General features: G+C 44.2%; 1 protein-coding gene across 2 annotated transcripts in view; it reads left to right on the top strand.

The window, feature by feature from the left end:
- Positions 1–16,313, top strand: part of LOC126457637 (protein FAM43A) — a 624,174-nt gene that overhangs the window by 79,940 nt on the left and 527,921 nt on the right. The window lies entirely within an intron of this gene.

Consider the following 16,313-nt stretch of genomic DNA (forward strand, 5'->3'; position numbering starts at 1 on the left):
CTGGAATACTCTCTTTCAAATTCTAAAGGTGGCAGGGGTAAAATACAGGGAGCGAAAGGCTATAAACTTGTACAGAAAGCAGATGGCAGTTATGAGTCGAGGGGTATGAAAGGGAAGCAGTGGTTGGGAAGGGAGTGAGACAGGGTTGCAGCCTATCCCTGATGTTATTCAATCTGTAAATTGAGCAAGCAGTAACGGTAACAAAAGAAAAGTTCGGAGTAGGTATTAAAATCCATGGAGAAGAAATAAGAACTTTGAGGTTCGCGGATGACATTGTAATTCTGTCAGAGACAGGAAAGGACTTCGAAGAGCAGTTGAACGGAATGGACAGTGTCTTGAAAGGAGGTTATAAGATGAACATTAGCAAAAGCAAAACGAGGATATACCGAGCGAGGTGACGCAGTGGTTAGCACACTGGACTCGCATTCGGGAGGCCGACAGTTCAATCCCGTCTCCGGCCATCCTGATTTAGGTTTTCCGTGATTTCCCTAAATCGCTTCAGGCAAATGCCGGGATGGTTCCTTTGAAAGGGCACGGCCGATTTCCTTCCCCATCCTTCCCTCACCCGAGCTTGCGCTCCGTCTCTAATGACCTCGTTGTCGACGGGACGTTAAACCCTAATCTCCTCCTCCTCCAAAACGAGGATAATGGAATGTAGTCGAATTAAGTCGGGTGATGCTGAGGGAATTAGATTAGGAAATGAGACACTTAAAGTCGTAAAGAAGTTTTGCTATTTGGGAAACAAAATAACTGATGATGGTCGAAGTAGAGAGGATATAAAATGTAGACTGGGAATGGCAAGGGAAGAGTTTCTGAAGAAGAGAAATTTGTTAACATCGAGTACTGATTTAAGTGTCAGGAAGTCGTTTCTGAAAGTATTTGTATGGAGTGTAGCCATGTATGGAAGTGAAACATGGACGATAAATAGTTTAGACAAGAAGAGAATAGAAGCTTTCGAGATCCGGTACTACAGAAGAATGCTGCAGATTAGATGGGTAGATCACATAACTAATGAGGAGGTATTGAATAGAATTGGGGAGAAGAGGAGTTTGTGGCACAACTTGACTAGAAGAAGGGATCGGTTGGTAGGGCATGTTCTGAGGCATCAAGGGATCACCAGTTTAGTACTGGAGGGCAGTGTGGAGGGTAAAAATCGTAGAGAGAGACCAAGAGATGAATACACCAAGCAGATTCAGAAGGATGTAGACTGCAGTAGGTACTGGGAGATGAAGAAGCTTGCACAGGATAGAGTGGCATGGAGAGCTGCATCAAACTAGTCTCAGGACTGAAGACCACAACAACAACAATGCTATGATTTCTAATTTAGCGCTTTAGTTCAATCTTTGTTCGCTGTCAGCGCCGCCACTCGGCGCTTTCACTAAGCTTCGTTCTCACATCAGTCTAGTGCGCGACCCACTCGCTTCAGCATGTAGCGTTGTCTCGAGCAGTAGCCTATTTGTTTAGCTCTGTGATACATGGCTGTGACCGCTAACCTATCTTCGCAACACATATTTCCTTGTTTTGGTGTTCCTCTCTATTGATTCCTAATCCTGCCCTTATCCGGATTTAAATCATTATTAACGTTGTAATTTTACCGTTTTGACAGAGGTTTTCACTTGGCTTTTCAGGCTTCTCAACGTCCAAATTTGACGATTCGCTTTAACGCCTTCATGTCAGTAGCTTTCAAATATGACTAATGTAGTCTCCACTTTTCAAGGCAAGGGAATCGGTTTAAACCTCGCCTTTGCCTTAGCTGTCCTATTGATAGATGCTAGATAGGTTCACGAATAAACAGTTACGTAACACGATTGTGGTTACTCGTTACAGATAATCTGAAGATCGGCTAGCCACGGGAAAAGAATCATTATCAGTAGGACATTCGGAATACAGACTGCTTTCAAAAATTACGAATAAAAATCGCAGCACCAAAAAATAATTAAAGTAATGAAATTTTGGGAGTATATTTGTCAAGGTTACGGTATATACCTAAATGATTAACATTGGAAGATTACAGGTAAGCGCGAGATAAGTCATTGTTGATGTGAAATGCTGGTACGTTAATAATCAATATAACCGCGATAATGTTGAATGCAAGCGTGCAAACGTGCATGCATTGTGTTGAACAGGTGCTGGTTGTCAGATTGTGGGCCAGAGTTCCGTGCCTGTTGCACTTTGTCGATCAGTACAGGTACGGTTAATGCTGTCTGTGGATGGTGTTGAAGTTGTCGTCCTGTGATGTCGTATATGTGCTCTATTGGAGACAGATCTGCTGATCGCGTAGGGCAAGGCAGCATGTCGACACACTATAGATTATGTCGTGTTACAATAGTGATATGTGGCCGACCGTTATCCTGTTGGAAAACACCTTCTGGAACACTGTTCATCAGTGGTAGCACAACAGGCTGAATTACCAGATTGACGTACAAATAAGGAGACAGGGTGCGTGGGATAACCAGGGGAATGCACCTGCTGTCATAAGAAATCGACCCCCGGCCCTAACTCCAGATGTAGGTGTAGTGTCTCTAGCACACAGACAGGTTGGTTGTAGACCATCGGCTCGTCTCGTCCTAACCAGCACACGACCATCACTGGCACCGAAACACAATAAGCTTTCATCAGAAAACGCAGCAGACCTCCACCCTGCCCTCCAGTGAGCTATCGCTGGACACCATTGAATTCGCAAATGGTGCTGGTTTGGGGTCAATGGAAAGCACGCTACAGGGCGTCTGGCTCGGATTTGTAATCGATTTGTAAGAGTTCTTTGTTGTGCCAACTTCTCTGAAATTGCCGTTGCAGATGCAGTATGATGCGGCAGTAAGATGGTCTTCCCTTTCGGCAATGCTACGTGTCTGTCCGGATCCCTATCTTCTTGCGACCGTACATTCTCGTGGCCACCGCAGCCAGCAGTCAGTGGCTACTATCCTACCAAGTCTCGGCAGTATCGCAGAAGGAACATCCAGATTCTCGTAACCCTATTACATGACCCCGTTCAGGTTCACTGAGGGGTTGATAATGGCGTCTTTGTCGCGTGAAAGGCATTATTGACAAACATCAAATCATCATATTTAATCTCATACATAAGTAACGCTTACGACCGTTGATTTGCTTTCTCATAGTGGCGCTAATAGCGGCACTCTTATGCGACTGGCGCTAAATTTGAATAGACATCATCTTTCAGGTGTAGGAACAGACCTATCAACTTTCTTTTATGTTGCAGAACTGGCTGTTGCGGTTTTCTTCCGTTAGTCTATTTTCGTAACGTTGACCACTATTGCTGCATCAGGCGAAAATGGAGTGGCGTAATGTGCTATTTGGGACAAACAAAAGCTGATATGCTGACTAATCTTCTGATCAAGAGTTTGAGTGTTGCAGAATTTAGTTTTCAGTGAGCAATCAGTCAGTGTAAAAAACTGAGAATTTTAGATGAAAGAGGCAACCGGTGTCTACTGACGTAGAACACACACGTTTTGCTTTACAAATTTATGCGACAGTGGCAGTGGCGCCACGTACGGGGTGAGGGCGTGGTGCGACTGTGTGCGGTTTCACTGCTGGCGAGAGGTCGCCGCTCCTCGGCGGCTGTCGCTCTCTGTGAGGAATGCGGCTCTCTAGAGGAAAGTGTGCCGCCAAGCGTTGCTCGCATATCGCGGGCGGTGGGGAGGCGACAACGCGAAGCAAGCACGCCAGTCTCACGGTCTCGGCGGCTAGCGTGACCGACGAAAGCGATCCTTCTTTCCTTCCCGCGTCGCTCTTTCCCTTACGCTAATCGTTTCGGGCGAATCCTCTACGGAGAGATCGTAGGAGGAGCTAAAACGGCAGCTGCATTGTTACGCGAGCCGCCGATCTGACGTCGGGTAGAGAAACGCCAGGACGGCGCGCCCTGTAAACAACTGACAGTAGACCTTCCCTTTGTATTCTCATTGACGAGACAAAGATGTCTGTGCTTCGATGCTACTAGGTAGAACATGCAGAATAAAAACTTTCAGCGATGCTTACTCCACGTCTAGCGACAAATGAAAAGCGTATCTGTGTAAAGTAGCTGACGATTCTCTCTCTAAATTCAGCGTATGCGAGGATACATACTGTCACATTAACCAACCAGCGTTGACGGGTCGGTCTCAGGAACACCCTATAAACTACACTACTGGCCATTGAAATTGCTACACCACGAATATGACGTGCTGCAGACGCGAAATTTAACCGACAGAAAGCAGAAGCTGTGATATGCAAATGATTAGCTTTTCACAGCATTCACACAAGGATGGCGCCGGTGGCGACACCTACAACGTGCTTACATGAGGAAAGTTTGCAACCGATTTCTCATACACAAACATCAGTTGACCGGTGTTGCCTGGTGAAACGTTGTTGTGCTGCCTCGTGTAAGGAGGAGAAATGCGTACCATCACGTTTCCGACTTTGATAAAGGTCGGATTGTAGCCTATCGCGATTGCGGCTTGTCGTATAGCGACATAGCTACTCGCGTTGGTCGAGATCCAATGACTTAGCAGAATATGGTATCGGTGGGTTCAGGAGGGTAATACCGAATGCCGTGCTGGATCCCAACGGCCTCGTATCACTAGCAGTCGAGATGACAGGCATCTTACCCGCATGGCTGTAACGGATCGTGCAGCCACGTCTCGATCCCTGAGTCAGCAGATAAGGACGTATGCAAGACAACAACCATCTGCATGAACAGTTGGACGACGTTTGCAGCAGCATGGACTATCAGCTCGGAGACGATGTCGGCGGTTACCCTCGACGCTGCATCACAGACAGGAGCGCCTGCGATGGTGTACTCAACGACGAACCTGGGTGCACAAATGGCAAAACGTCATTTTCTCGAATGAATCCAGGTTCTGTTTACAGCACCATGATGGTCGCACCCGTGTCTGGCTACACCGCGATGAACGCACCCTGGAAGCGTGAATTCGTCATCGCCACACTGGCGTATAACCCGACGTGATGGTATGGGGTGCCATTGATTACACGTCTCGGTCATCATTCGATCCCTGCGAAACCGTACATTTCAGCAGGATAATTCAACGACCGCATGTTGCAGGTCCTGTACGGGCCTTCCTGGATACAGAAAATGTTCGACTGCTGCCCTGACCAGCACACTCCAAAGATCTCTCACCAATTGAAAACGTCTGGTCAATGGTGGCCGAGCAACTGGCTCGTAACTATACGCCAGTCACTACTCTTGATGAACTGTGGTATCGTGTTGAAGCAGCATGGGTAGCTGTACCTGTACACGCCATACAAGCCATACAAGCCCAGGTGTATCAAGGCCGTTATTACGGCCAGAGGTTCCGGGTACTGATTTCTCAGGATCTAAGCACCCAAATTGCGTGAAAATGTAATCACATGACAGTTCTAGTATAATATATTTGTCCAATGAATACCCGTTTACCATCTGCATTTCTTCTTGGTGAAGCAATTTTAATGGCCAGTAGTGTATACGGGGTGATTCAGCTGCCCCTACCACTGTCGTTTTATGCAATCCACAATGCTGTACCTGGCCTTCAATAACCACGCGCAAATTTGCATAATTATTCTCTCGCTCGCAAGACGCGAAATATTAGTTCTACAGAAAAAATTATCATGACCTTTTTGTACGAAATTTTAGATAAATTTTGTACTGGGATACGTTTTCGCTGGAGTCCACGGTTTTCGAGTTACAGAACCGTACAAAATTGACCTTCAAACACACCGCCAAGCTCATACTCATCCGCCAGTAGACAGGAGTTTTAGTGTGTTGTCCGTGGCACATCATAAAAATTTCCGACTACATGAACTGTTCCCGATATTAGACCTTTTTTGATCTCTATTAACTGGGCTATTTCATTAACATCATTAATTTAAACGTGCGATGAGGGTTATGAAATCAAAACGACTTCTCTAAACGTTGCGCAAAAACTAATAATGCTGAAAATTCGATTCAAACTTTTCCCTTATGGGAACGGTAGTTCCGTAGCCAGAAGGGCTGACGAATACAGCGATGTAATTGTTTATTTTGCGTTATTAAAATTCACAAAATTGTTAGGTAGAAACGTCAGTTTTAAAATTTGTAAGTACTAGACAGCCGGTGGCGCAATAACGCCAGTCATCGAAGAGAAAGAAAAGCTCGAATGTGGGAAATAATTTCTGCAGTAACAAATTTTTGTACAATGGTAGGAGGATGGGCCATGCCATGAGCAACATCCTGGAGATTCTGACAGTAGGGGCCTAAGTGTGAGAGTGTTGGGGGGGGGGGGGGGGGGGGGGAGTTTGAAGGTCACTTTTGTACGATTTTCTTGAATAACTAGAAAACTACAGCATCTACCAAAATCGTATCGTGGCACAAAATTTAATTGCATTAAACTTCCTACAAAAAGGGCACAGTTCTTTTTTCTGTTGGATTAATAGTAGTTAGCGCGTAGCGAGGGAGGGAATGTGAAAATATCGCGCGTAATTTTTGAAGGCCAGATATAAAATTGAGGGTTGCACAAAACGACAACGGTAGAGGCAGATGAATCGTACAGCCTGTCTCTTGTGACTGCCGACATCCACGTGCAACTTCAGTCGCAAAATATTCACACTAATTTCGATTAAGGATAGTTTCGGCGTGGTACTCACATAACGTTCTGCTTTGCCGTTAGTGTTGCCGCTGTGCTCTGTGGTTGTTCCTGTCGTGATTACAGCCATGGAAATGTGTAGGTGGACATCATGTGTTTATGCACTTCCGAAGCGCAAGTAACGTGCTTCGCTTCACCACATAATTTTGCTCTAAAAATTCTTTAATTAGCTGCCATTTAAGTGGGCTCGGAATTAGATACCTCCTATCTGTGGCGCATTCATCTACATGTAGCCAAAGGTTTTCAATGGCGTTAGCCGTGCATTGGCATGGAATGAATCGATTGGAACAGGTGGAAACGTGTGCTGGGCGGGGACTCGAACCAGAATCTCCCACTTAAACGAGCACTCGGCTTAACTACATCGGCCATCCGCGCACGCTTCCCATCCGACCCAAATTCCCAGCCTGTTACACACTACTAACTATCCATGAATTCCAGAATTAGATTTTCACTCTGCAGCGGAGTGTGCGCTGATATGAAACTTCCTGGCAGATTAAAACTGTGTGCCCGACCGAGACTCGAACTCGGGACCTTTGCCTTTCGCGGGCAAGTGCTCTACCAACTGAGCTACCGAAGCAAGCTGTGGGTACCGGGCGTGAGTCGTGCTTCGGTAGCTCAGTTGGTAGAGCACATGCCCGCGAAAGGCAAAGGTCCCGAGTTCGAGTCTCGGTCGGGCACACAGTTTAAATCTGCCAGGAAGTATCCATGAATTACTCACTCGCCACATCGACTTATCGCAAGAGATCGAGCTTGGTGTGCAGCTACACTGAAAGAATGGATCTTTGATCGTCTCACTTTATTGCTGTATCTATATATCTGGTGTCTGTTCTTTCGCATATGTATATTCTTTCGGACACGCGATATTCTTGTGCATACAGCACCGATACCTGTAGAAATACTGCGTGTACTTGCTGAAGCACTATGTTCGGTCATCTAACTGATGTCTTCTCCTAGAGGTTCTGTTCATTTGCACTACGGGCTGAAATACAACTGCTGGGCCACTGCATCAGTTAAACAAGATTTAGCGCAAACACACGTAAACACTCTTGAATCTGGTGTACTCGACTGTTTTTAAACCGTCTGCAGTGTTATCTACAAGAAACAGAACTCGTATTAAAAAAAGCGCATAAAAAATACTGTATCGGCATACACAGCATTTGTAAATACAAGCAGCCTGCTTAAACGATAAGGTAGAGTTGGCCAGCAGACCAAAATTGCCGGCCGCGGTGGCCGTGCGGTTCTAGTCGCTTCAGTCCGGAACCGCAGGACTGCTGCGGTCGCAGGTTCGAATCCTGCCTTGGGCATGGATGTGTCTGATGTCCTTAGGTTAGTTAGGTTCAAGTAGTTCTAAGTTCTAGGGGACTGATGACCTATGATGTTAAGTCCCATAGTGCTCAGAGCCATTTTTTGAGACCAAAATCGCAATTCCTTCAAAACAAATAGGACTATCGGTAACTAAACTCATATAAACGGGGTAACCAATGAGTGACATGAAAACTTCCCTCTGTACCCAGTAAAAATTGGTACATGTACGGAATGTTTTATTCGAATTAGTCTATACTAGTATCACCACCTAAAATATTAAGTGTTCCTCCTGAAACGCGCTGCCTGTACCATTCCACATTATTTACTGGTTATGGAAGCCCGGAGCGGTCCTAAACGGGCCTCCCTAAGCTGAATAGCCGGCCGTTGTGGCCGAGCGGTTCTAGGCGCTTCAGTCCGGAACCGCGCTGCTGCTACGGTTGCAGGATGTGTGTGATGTCCTTAGGTAGTTAGGTTTAAGTAGTTCTAAGTCTAGGGGAATGATGACCTCAGATTTTAAGTCGCATAGTGGTCAGAGCCATTTGAACCGTTTTAAGCCGAACACCTTGAAGCCTTCCGGCATGCGGGCGTGTCTGGCATCACGCCCATTGGCGGTCGGACGGATAGATCTTCTGCTGTTTAGTCTGCCGGCCTCTTGGAGTGAGTCACGAGCAATCAAGTGGTGACGTCATGCTGGCGATCTTGCGGCAGCCTCCGGGAAGTCTCGCATTGGCTAGCCGCGCCTCGTGCTACCTAGACAGTTTTGGAACGCTGCAGCGCGTGGCATCCCTGACTCAGCGCAGTGAAATACTAAACTGGGTTAACGAGAACAGTTTTATCTACCTATGGCGCTGAAATATAAGACCTCAATAAAACATGATTTGACAATAGAGTTTCACCTGGGTGGCGCTGGCAGCACGACGATGTTGTAAGTAGGCTGTTTAGGTTATTATGTTGGTAACGCCACGTAGCGCTGTGTATGAAAATCACTGACTGTGCTGTATGCAGTCTGTGGCTGGTTGGCATTGTTGGAACATTTGCTATTGTAGTGTTGGGCAGTTGGATGTGAACAGCGCGTAGCGTTGCGCAGTTGGAGGTGAGCCGCCAACAGTGGTGGATATGGGGAGAGAGATGGCAGAGTTTTGATAGCAGACGATCTGGACGTGTGTCCGCCAGAAAAAGAAAATTTGTAAGACTGGATGTCTTGAACTGGCTTTCGAACACTATTAAGGTAAATACATTATTTGTTCTCCATCAAAATCTTTCATTTGCTAACTATGCCTATCAGTAGTTAGTGCCTTCAGTAGTTAGAATCTTTTATTTAGCTGGCAGTATTGGCGATCGCTGTATTGCAGTAGTTCCAGTAACGAAGATTTTTGTGAGGTAAGTGATTCATGAAAGGTAAAGGTTATTGTTAGTCAGGGCCATTCTTTTGTAGGGATTATTGAAAGTCAGATTGCGTTGCGCTAAAAATATTGTGTGTCAGTTTAGTGTTGATCAGAATAAGTAAAGAGAGAAATCTCTGAGTACGTTCAGTTTAGCTCAGCTGTTTGAAAGTCAGATAACGTAGAGGTTTTCCAGCACTGTCATTTATAAAAAACATATCTAAGGGGACGTTTCAATGTTCATACCTGAGCCCGAATTCAGGCGTCGCACACATTTCTTGTTGAGCGTTTGTTTCGAACATCGGTCGGTTTCGTCGACGTTCTCGTTTCAGGCCTGTGGGATGGCCACTGAGATCTCAGTGAAAATGAATGAACCGACTCAACTGGCAATGTGGTTAAGTCAGTTGTTTTAAAATTTACATAAGCTGTGTTCTAGTATATGTTGTGTGTGTGTGTGTGTGTGTGTGTGTGTGTGTGTGTGTGTGTTTGATGGGGGAGGGGAGGGTGATGTGGAAGATCATATTGGTTTACGTTTGTAGCGGTTAGCATGAATCACTTCGCGTGAATACTGTTACGGTTGTAGAATTAATATCTACAGTTTTCCTTTCTCAATTTTCTCACTTGTCTTTATAACAGTAACCTAAAAAAGTTGTTTTTAGCCAATTTCCCTCAACCGTCCGCAGCTAAGGTTTTCCTCTCTTTCATTTCTCAATTCAGTTACGCCATTTTATTTTCCCCTGTCTTCATTAATTGTGTTCTATCATGTTCCTCTACCTCTACCTCTCTCGCCCTTTCTTCAGGGCCTGTTCGAGAACATCTTTCCACACAAGCAACTTACTGTTTGCCGCTCTGCCTTCTCACACTTTACCCACGTACACCTTGACCCGTGTCTGTTTCCGCCACTAATTTTGGTATGCGCTGCATACAAATTCACATTTGGGAGTCCTGGGCGCCCCCAAGCGGCCACTTCCGTAGTTCGGGATTTACACCGGCTCTGCCTTCCTCTTACTCAACCGCTGACAGAGCCTGTAGTTTAAACTGCTTGACCGTAAATCGTATTTGTTGTACTACCTTGCATGATCGAATGTCCATTACTTTTTCCTCTTTTGCTATTTTTTACGTCATAGTTAGTTCTAAATGGAGCTGTCTATGTTAGATATAAGAGCAGATCAGATATGACATACTTGTTCAACGAAAGAACAACAAAATACGTGGAATGGTTAATAATATATAGGAGAACGCCTTATGGTACAAATTTCGTCAGGATAACTAAATCGATAAATAAAATATTTCAATGCTGTTTGTATCATACGTAAGAATAACTGTTTAAACCGAAAAGTGTTGTTATGAAACTCACGCATCACGAGACAAATTACCTATAGTTAAGCAACAGTTACTTCTTTGCGAACCATGGAGATGCATAAAACAATTGGGTGAAATCTGTAACAATAATTCAGTTTCTAAAGACGAGTAAAACTTAATTCGGGAATAAATGGCTCACTCGAGCTCCTGCTGAGTCATATTTGTCAGTCTGGACGACTCCCTACGTCAGGGGATATTTCAGTAGACCTTTAAGTACTGCAATTAGCCCGCCTGAAGTACCTAATCGCCTACTGAAATATCCTCTGACGTAGGAAGTCGTCTAAAGCTCGTGGCTGACAAATCTGGTGCAGCAAGAATTCAAGTGAACAATTTGTTCAAGAACGTCTCTGGAAAAAAAAAAAGAAAGCTGCGTTCTCAGTAGTTCCTTGTGTCTCAATGATAAGCAGCCCCCTTACAACGGCCGCAGCGAATTCCGTACACCATGTCTCGTGCATCCTATATTAATGACCACGACGGCGACTGAACTTCACCCTACCTCCCCTAATAAATTGAGTGCCTCACTTGCCGTGGAGCCACCCTTCCTCTTTATTAGATTTTCCAACGCGCTTATTCCGATAGGCTCATTAATTATGTTGTCTTACGAACTCGAACTTGCAGCCTGCACCAGACTACAAGTTTTGAGATACTTCATTACACGGTTATACTGTAAATATGAATCCGCAGAGGTAACATATTACCTGGAACAATCGGCCGTGAATCGAGCCAGTATAAAACAGCGACTCCGTGGCAATACGGGAATGGAGACCCAAGTTTCCCTGATTTCTGCCTTGGAAGGTGTCCTTTACAGTACCTTGATTATATGTTTATCGTATAGCAGTACAAAGTGAACTGCAGCTAACATCCAAGAATTTCATAATTTTACATAAAAAATAGAATTAAATAACTAAACCTACAAAATATTATCTAAATTCTGTCTCCATTCAAAGGCTTTCTATGTCACTTTAAAGAAATCTTCCAGATAACCAGGGTAAGCTGGACTGCTACAGTTCGAAATACGTCGTGGTAATTCCATGCCGACTGGTCTTGTGCCAGCCCTTACGAGAGTCTGATATTCCTCATGGGCAGTATTATTCCACGTTTCAGACAATTTTTGCTAAAGTTGAAATCCGCTGCTTCCATTGATTGTGGCAATAAAGTAGCGGACTGGCCGCATTTTAATCGGCTCATTTTAAGCACAGGCACATTGGAGTGGCTTAGGAGCTGAGGAATTTAATTAATTTTTCATACTCCTTCAGAATGGCCTTCTGTCTTCGAAGATCTGAAGGCGCTATGTGGCTTAGATTAATGAAGCACCGAAACGAGCAGAAATTCTACTGAGCCTTTTCCTACTGAAATTATTTTCGACTGACATTGGAAAATCAGTTGGATATCTCCAGCTACATGAGGGCATCCTACGTACAGTGCTCGATTTCTACAACCTTTCTAAAATCAAAATCACTTGAAAAATCGTAATGCGCCATGTTTGCATCCAGAAGAAGACTGTCTAGTCAACAAGTTTAACATAATGCGATGAACGTGTATTGATCCAGATAAGCAAAACATGTCGGCCTTCAAGATAATGACATATTCATTACTGTAGCGGGTAATCGAGGTTCTTCCAAAATTTTCCAGATCTATCCCTCACCATTCCGGCTCCCTTCCCAAATCTGAAGGAGAAAAGACTGACCACCCTAGTTAAACACCTACTGTGGTAGATGGTCTTCACACACATTTCACATATGAAATCTGGATCACGGCCGCAGACTCACACCTTACAAGGCGTCAAGTTTTCGACAGGCAGGCACTTAGGATAATAACGAATGCTCCTTTGTATAATAAAAACGCTACTATCGAGCAAAGCTAAATATTCCTCTACTTTAAAGCCAAACTGCTCCCGTGCACAAAATGTTTGTTTATTACACATAATAGTCAACTATTGCTGGTTTCGACCTCTAAAAGGTCATCTTCACATCAGTCATCCGATGCTGCAGCTCGTTCAGCACATAGTAACACTTTAAGGAGCCCCCTGTTGTCAAACAGTTTTGTTCGGTAGGGGATGGAAAGGAACCTGCTCACTACAAAAAGAGGTAGTCGACAGCGGGGAGACAACAGATTTCATTTCTACGTAACATTCGTTGCTCGTGAACTACATCGCAAAATTGGGAAACGTCTTCAACAGGTTAGTGACAAAAGAAGCAATGCACGGAATGATAAACGTTGTTGCAGTGTAAATTGCATATAACACCCCTGTGACCGAATTTCCCGATTTGCAAACGAGACCGAGAAGTGTGTTAGAAATTCCAAGCGGAAAACATGGAAAAGATAGTTTTCTGACGTGTACAGTATAACAGAGACCTTAACAGTACCTCAGTCGACAGTCTTTAAGATATAATTGAAATAAAAGTAATTCAGTGACTGTTTCCTCCGTAATTCGAGAGCATATAGCCTCTAAAGCAACGGTTACGTTCCTTCACGCTTGTTCTGTGCGAAGGTTACTGGATGCTCGTGCGCTATTCTTACTCATATCAGTGAAGGGATAAATATATCGCAGCAGTTCGTAAGCAGATGTGAATCATTGTGCTACGAACGATACGCACAGGCGGTAGTTCCGCTTAGAAATTCTCAAAGTATATTCCGACCTACCCTGTTGTGCCAGCTGGATACTGCATCGAAGCATTTCCCCAGAACAAACAGCAATAATAAGACCCGTTTTATCGGTTGCTGGGAACCATTTCTTAAGTTTTGCGACTGTAGTACACAAAATACAAGTATCAATAAAGGTTAGCAGGAGTACTGGGAGAAGATTTGATGTTTCCCTGTATCAGCTAAGGAATGACTGATCGGTGAGTGCCTTTTAAGAAACTCTGGCAAAAAAAAAATAGCAAATTAATGTTGATTCCTCGTTAAGCTTCTATATGAAACCAAGCCAGAGATGAAGACTCGTGCATCCCCTGCTCTTGTACCTTTCAGACTCTCAACGGTTTTGGAGATGCTGCTACTACCTACTTTATTAATTACGAACTACACTGAAGCTAAATGTATACCAGTGGAAAGAAATGGTGCGTGCCTTTTAACGAAACATGAAGGTCCCACTGCAGCGTGAATCTGTGTATGTGTTCAAGGTTTCATGGGTAAACAAATTTGCTTTGATAATTGTGGAGCATGTATCCAAATTGAGCTAGTACGAAATTTTACCTCCGCGGTGGGTGTATGAGAAAAGAACTGAAAAGTGTCAAAAGACCAAGCACGCAAGGGACATGACTCAGCACGGTGATAGGAGTAGTGTGAACGTTATAAAATGGCTGCGTAGCTTTTCAAAAGCGTGTCAGACAAATATAAACCAGTTTAGTTTCGCCGTAGTTCTCTACAGTGTAGCAACAGCCCTCGGTCCTCCAGTTTGCATGTCTGGTATGTTCATCCTAAAGGGTATGTAACGTGAAGAAGTAGGTTCACAAAAATTATAGCAAGATGAGGAACATTAAGAGAATGTTTAAAAAATCATAATGCTTTACATTTTTCCCAAGGGAGCTTTATTGTGCGGCCGTAACTGGAAAACATTTTTCTGAAAATGTCTTTCTCAGCCATACTACTGATTTATCTATCTTGATTTAAGGTTAAGCTCTGCTTCCGGGCTTGCAGAAAATAAAAGTGAATTAAAAAGGATCCACCTTCTAGCAAGAACACACAAAACCATATACAACAGAAATCGGCCGCGAGTCTAACTTAATACAGCATGTCATCCACAACACAGGGATGATAGAGCAACGTCTGGCTTTAATTTTTGTGTAGAGTATAATCTTTTAAACTGTGTATACCGGTAAAACAGTGATATATGGCCTTTTTTACGCTTAGCGTTGCTGTAGTTGACCAGTCCTGAGCTGTAATTTATTTTTATTTGTTCGATAAATGTGTTATTATTTTTGTGTTTATAATAACCTGTGGACATCGGTAAAATTTCATGAGTTTTGGCCAGGAAGACTCTTCACTGTGCTTTGTTTTTTATGGATGCCGTGTTTACTTAAGTTTTCTCGTCGTCGTTGATGAATTCTAGATGTTACTATGTTGTTGTGGCTTATAGACACATTTGATTGCATATTATCATTTCAGATACGCTCTTGACAGTCGTTTGTTTCACTGTTTTGTTTTCAATTGGCTGTCCTGTTGCATAAGAGTGTTAAATGATCTGATGCAGAGAGCTGTTTCATCACTGATGAATCTTTTTGCCCTGTATTATAGCATTTTAAACTTGGTGATTTTCTGCTGTTGTTAACACGTGGCACGGATGATTATCCTGTTTCTAGATCTGGAGCTCTCTTTCTACGCTACTAGGATCTCCATCTACATCTATATACATGCTACACAGGCCACCGTACGTTGCGTTTATCGCTCTAATCTTATCTTCATGGGCCTTACGCGAAATGTAAATTGGCAGCAGTAGAACCGTTCTGCAGTCAGCTTAAAGTGCTGACTCTCTAAGTTTTCTCAATAATGGTCCTCATCTTCGTTCTAGCAATACCCGAAGCACCTCCGTAATACTCAATGTTGTCCGAACCTACCGGTAACAAATCAAACAGTCCTCCTCTGAATTCCTTTGCTGTCTTCCTTCCATCCGACCTGGTGCAGATCCCAAACACTCGCACAGTACTAAACAATGGGTCGCGCTAGTGTCCTGTATGCGGTCTCTTTAACAGGTGAACCACACATTCTTAAAATTATCCCAGTAAACTACAATATTTACACGCTTGTTCCATTTCGTATTGGTTTGAAACGTTAGGCCTAGATATTTGATCGGCGAAACTGTGTTAACCAGCACACTACTAATGCTGTGGGTTGACGAGTGTCTTCAAAATATGGAGTCAGTGCTATTTCTTGTCATGCAATTTCAGTTGTTAACCTTAAACACTTGAGCCACTTTAATTGGATCGTAGCTTCCTTCAAAACTTCTTATTCACACCTTTTCCTCTTAATTCTTGAAGTAATAATTTACCTCTCATAACATTTCTACTTCTCACCTCGGATAGACACTCATTCCTCATAAATTTTCACCTGTATTCAGTATAATTCTGTACCATTCCACATTCTGCCTATCTCCTCCTGTGACGCTCTCATTTCCAGCACGACAATGTCCAACGAATATTTATTCTTTCCAAGGATAGAAAATCGTTCGCTTGGAATGAGCGAAGAAAGTTTTGATACTTTTTTTCCCCCTCAAACAGCGCATGAACCGATACCAGTGCCTAGATGTGTGCAGTACCAGTACCGACACAACCGCGGTGGATCTCCCCCAGCCAGCGTTCGGCAGCCGCTGTGTCACGCTGTGATGGAGGCCGGGCGGCAGCTGCGCCGCCATGCACGCACCATCGCTCGCGGATTGGAGCGGAAAAAGTAGGAGGGGGAGGGGAGGGGAGGAGGATGATTCGGGGGCTGAAGGAGGGGGAGGGGGGGGGAGAGACGTGCTCACAGTCCGCTTGCTACGAGCACGCACTCAACCGAATAGCTCAACTAATGCGCGTACCGTGCAGCAGATCACAATATGTACCCAGATCAAAATGAAACGACATATGCACTTTGCTGATTCTGTTTCATTTGTATCACAATGAAGAATAGTTCCATCTACATCTACATTTATTCTCCGCAAGCCACCCAACGGTGT

This window comes from Schistocerca serialis, chromosome 2 (assembly GCF_023864345.2).
Source record: "Schistocerca serialis cubense isolate TAMUIC-IGC-003099 chromosome 2, iqSchSeri2.2, whole genome shotgun sequence".
Classification (NCBI taxonomy): Eukaryota; Metazoa; Arthropoda; class Insecta; order Orthoptera; family Acrididae; genus Schistocerca; species Schistocerca serialis.